Genomic DNA, 5316 nt, shown 5'->3' with positions numbered 1-5316 from the left:
GAGTGGATCAATCAATATTCAATTAAACCATATGTCATGAAGAATGTTTTCATGGTCATAATTAGTAGCACAAACTTCCAGACAATTTAGAGCCACATAATCATTTTTTCATGTGGACGATGTGAAAAACCATCACAAATGTCAATAACAACCCAGAATTGGCAATGTATAATACTTGGTGTCCTTTCTTTTTATTACTGCTGGCAGATTCTCTTTTCCTCTAAACCCCTGTTTAGAATCAAAATAATTTTCAAAACATCATTCTGTGAAACCATTTCCAATCCATCTGGTTTGGCCTGAGAAATAAAATCAATTTTTCATTGAGAAAATAACATTTACTCCATGATTTAAACAGCTCAACTTTGGTAATGCATTTCAGTGATTGAAGACTAACTAGACAAAATTTGTTTCACCCATTTTCATTACAACTTTAAAAATAACTAGTATTTTGTGTAATAAGGTAAAAAGTGAGTAAGCATTATGAGAAAATGGCATCAAATATGATATATTGATTTCTTTTTCTGATGGTTTACTTTGTCCAAAAAATGGCTGGATACCATTTTAGCTATAACACTGAACTAAGCCACAGCTATGCTATTAAAGCAAGACTGACTTTATATAACTTCTTCAAACAAATCTCAGTGGTCCTCCCTTCCAATATCATTTGCTGTTCAACGTGGGACAATCCCCTGTCTAGGCCTTCGTTTGTTCCCTTATGATATGAATGGTTTAGACTTGCAGTAGTGATTCCCAAAGCATGGCTTACATCAGCTCACTGAGCATTACCTCAGAACTCGTTAGAAATGCATACTCCCTGTTATCACCTGAGACTTAATGAAGGAGAGGTTCTGGGGGTAGGAGCTGAACAGTAATGGGTATTTTAGTCAACATGTCCTCAGGTAGACTGGATTATCTGTAAGAAACATTGTAGATCTGAATGATGCCCCTTCAAGTGATTTTAGGTTGCAGCAGACCCTTTTTTTTTATAGTTTAGTTGATCAGGGTTGCAGTATGAATTTTCCTTCCAAAGCTTAGCTAAGCATAAAGATATTTAGTTTAGAGAGGGGCCAAAGCCATTTCTCTATAGGGATGATGTCAGGTCTTCAGTATCATTTTTTAAATCAAGGATTGCTTTCCTTTGCCCCCAGTATGTTTCCTTCTTTACTCCATCTCCTGAAGATCCTAGCCACCTACCTCCCATTTTGCTATGCCTGCCTCTAGGAAGCTACATTCCCAAGAGGAGGGTTTTGGTTTGGATATAAAATGAAGACAGTCTCCACATTCAGATAGATTTAATTTATATGTCAGGGACTCGAAAATTCATTGCTTATTGTGGCAATAAAGAAAGCATATGGGAGAAGAGGGTTTAGCTTTTTGGATTTAGAGACAGCTAGGATTGAATTCTGACTCTGGCTGAAAATTATGTGATATCTTGTAAGTTACTTATTGTTTCTGTCTCTCTTCTTTTATAATCTGTAAAAATAGAAATACTGACAGCATAATAAGAAATAGAAATAAGACAACATAAATGAAATTATGTTGCATGTAACAGGTGATGAATAAATTGTAGTTTTATTCTATTTCCCAGTCTTTACAATCAAGGATTTGAAGACAGATAACTTCATTTCCCAAAACCACTTGCTACCTGAGCCAGCTGGGCAATATTCGTTAACACTTATGTTCCAGCCAGTTAACTATCACTTCACTTTTGTCTACTTTCCATCTGCCTATTCTTTTTTCCCAAGAATGGCTTCTGGTTGGGGATAAACAATCTAATAGGGAAGTATACTGATTAGTAATGATGATAATGATTTTAAACAATTTTGAGTAATAATGAGTAAGAATGTAAATAAAATCCTTGGGAATTTCTGTGGAAAGTTAAAAAATAGATACTTTAAAAATATATATATATATATATATATACTTTTTTTTTTTTTTTTTTTTTTTTTTTTTTTTTTGAGATGGAGTCTCACTCTGTTGCCCAAGCTGGAGTTCAGTGGTGCAATCTCAACTCACTGCAACCTCCACCTTCTTTTTTTTTTTTTTTTTGAGATGGAGTCTCGCTCTGTCGCCCAGGCTGGAGTGCAGTGGCCGGATCTCAGCTCACTGCAAGCTCCGCCTCCCCGGTTCAGGCCATTCTCCTGTCTCAGCCTCCCGAGTAGCTGGGACTACAGGCGCCCGCCACCTTGCCCGGCTAGTTTTTTTGTATTTTTTGTAGTAGAGATGGGGTTTCACCGTGTTATCCAGGATGGTCTCGATCTCCTGACCTCGTGATCCGCCCGTCTCGGCCTCCCAAAGTGCTGGGATTACAGGCTTGAGCCACTGCGCCCGGCCTAGCCTCCACCTTCTGGGTTTAAGCGATTCTCCTGCCTTAGCCTCCTGAGTATTTGGGATTACAGTTGCACACCACCACACCCAGATAATTTTTTACATTTTTTGGTGGAGATGGGGTTTCACCATGTTGACCAGGCTGGTCTCAAACTCCTGATATCAAGAGATCAGCCCAGCTCCGCCTCCCAAAGTTCTGGGATTACAGGCATGAACTACCACACCTGGCTAAATAAAATATTCTTAAAAGCCAGAATCACATATAAAGTACTTACGATATAATCATAATCAAAAGGAATCACTACACTGGGGAAATTAAAATTCAGCTTATTTTACCATCCCCTTTGCCTTGCCTCATGTACAGATGCCTCAACTTGTTTGTAAACATCCAATATAGTTAAGTCAAATCCTGGTGTGTGTGTGTGTGTGTGTGTGTGTGTGTGTGTCTGTGTGTGTGTGTGTGTGTCTGTGTGTGTGTGTGTGTTTGTGTATGTACCTGTATGCACGTCTGTGTGTTTAGAAATAAATACTTTTAAAATTATAGAAATCAGACAGACATTTTGTGGATTTAAAAAACAAATCGTTAAGGATTATTTGAGCATATTAAGTTCTAAAACACATAGTACAGTGCAAACATACCTCTGGTTATGGTCATTAGTTACTTACTAGTACCATTATATCTGAATAATGTTGTCAAAGAAGAGGTGGATTTGCTTATATCTGATCTGTTTCCAAAGCTGGGATCACTTTTCCCTTTAGCTCTAGCAGAGATTGGTTTAATACTCATTATATCATGAATGGAAAGTTCAGTCTTCCAAAGGTATTAAAATTATTGGGAGTGCCTTTCAGAGGGTGGATGGTGGGAGAAAGGAAAGGATCAGGAGAAATAACTAATGCATGCTAGGCTTAATACCTGGGTGATGAAATAATCTGTTCAACAGACTCCCATGACACAAATTTACCTATGTAACAAACCTGTACTTGTACCTCTAAACTTCAAAGTTAAAAAAAAAAAAATTCCAGGAGTAAAGGACGAGAGACAACATTCTTATAGCCTTTGTGTCTCAGTTCCTATTCCAAGAAATTATATCAGGAATTGTTTTAGTTTCTTCCAGCCAGGTAGGTATAGAATTCTTCCCTTTAAATTCTACAAAATGTAATTCAACTTCTCTGCCTAACACACACAGGGCATTTCATTTATTCTTTCAACAAATATTAATGAAAGCTGCAATACGGGCCCTGTACTATCTTGGAGCAGGGATACAAACAAGAGAGACAAGATCTCTTATGTCATAAATCTAATGCATCACAAACAACAGACTTTTTAAAAAATATAGTGGTACATAGACTTAAAAATAAAGTGGTATGCACTGGTGGGTATGAGGTGGGGAAAAGGAATCCATTTTACTTTATGTAAGTTGTCAAAGGAGGCCTCTTCAAGGAAATTATCTTTACACAATTTGACTCATATTTTTTGAAAGATTATTCAGGCTGCTGAGTAGAGAATGTATTATATGGGAATAGTAGAGAGATCAGTTAGAAGGCGATTGCCTAGGTGAGAGATGGTGGCCTGGGCTAGGATGGTGGCAAGGAAAATAATGAGACCCACCAATTTAGATTATTCTTTAGGGAAGCCATTCTCTAAACATGATCCCCAAACCAGCAGCTTTGGGTCATACTCTAGATTATTGTATTGAAAATGCTGGGGATGTATCCTAGCATGCTTTTAAAAGTGTCCCAGTGAATTCTGATGAATGATAAAATTGGAAAGCCATTGCTTAGACAAAGTGTTGACAAGCCATGAGGTTGGCATTAGAAAATAATTCAAAATGACTGACTCCTAGAATTGCCTGTTTGTTTCTTTGTTTTTAAAGGAGGAGGAGTATACCAAGCTTTCCATAAAATTAAAGATGAAGACATTTTCTCTTTGTGACTAAACAACTTCGAAATAAATACTGGATAGCTAACTAAAAGTTCCTCAGCCATTTCTGCCACTAAAGCATTGGTGCATCACTGCATTACTTGACTCTTCTCTCTAGACCTTTTTTTCTCTTTTCTTTTTTTTCTTTTCTTTTCTTTTCATCCTCACCTCTTTGCTCCCCTTACTTCCACTTTCTGTTCAAATGTAATGCAGAATAATTTTCCTGCTGCTTGACTCATCCAGTCCCATGAACTAAAAACTAAATATCTAACTTTCATCCCTTCAATATAATTTTCTATATAAATGCAGTTCCTGCTCAATGAAAAATTCTGGTATCAGCTATTAAGATAATACATTGTCACATCCACTATATAGAGAAATAAATTTTGATTTGAAAAGATTTAAAACTATAAAATAATTATTTTATAATTTTTTTATAAAAATTGGATTGTCAAAAATAATTGGATTGTTAAAAATAATTTAAATTTTTGAATTGGTACTTAAATTTTGCCAACAACATTGATTAAGAATTTTTAAATTTTTGATACCTTTGCTGGTTTTTCATGTACATTTGTTGTGAACTTCAAATAAAGAGTATGATTTTTAATCCAGAACGATGTTGTTCAAATAAATTTTATAAATATTCTCTCTAAGTCTTATATAAAATCAAAAGATGGAACTCCATTTTTCACAAATTATTTTTTAAATTGTGGCAATTATTGCTGTTATACTATGCAATCTGATATAGAATTGAGTTAAAGCATAATTCAAGGAAATGTACTCATTTTCTATTCAGTTATTTTTCTACAACAATATCTGCACTTCTTTTCAATATTGATGTGATATCAATGTATAACAAAATTCTTTTCTTTTAGAACTGCTGTTCTTGTATAAGAATGCTGCTCTATTAATCATAACTGTGGCAGCTCAATGCTTGAATTGCAGCATAAAATGTAATTTATTAAAATCTTTTCCAGGCAAGTCTGAGACAGGGAATTTAGTATTTATTAATGCTTTCTCCATTTTAAGCTTAGGAAAAGCTGAATTAAATGCAGTAAAACTTGTGA

The sequence above is a fragment of the Macaca thibetana genome, chromosome 11 (assembly GCF_024542745.1).
Source record: "Macaca thibetana thibetana isolate TM-01 chromosome 11, ASM2454274v1, whole genome shotgun sequence".
NCBI classification, from domain to species: Eukaryota; Metazoa; Chordata; class Mammalia; order Primates; family Cercopithecidae; genus Macaca; species Macaca thibetana.
This window is presented reverse-complemented; position numbering follows the sequence as displayed.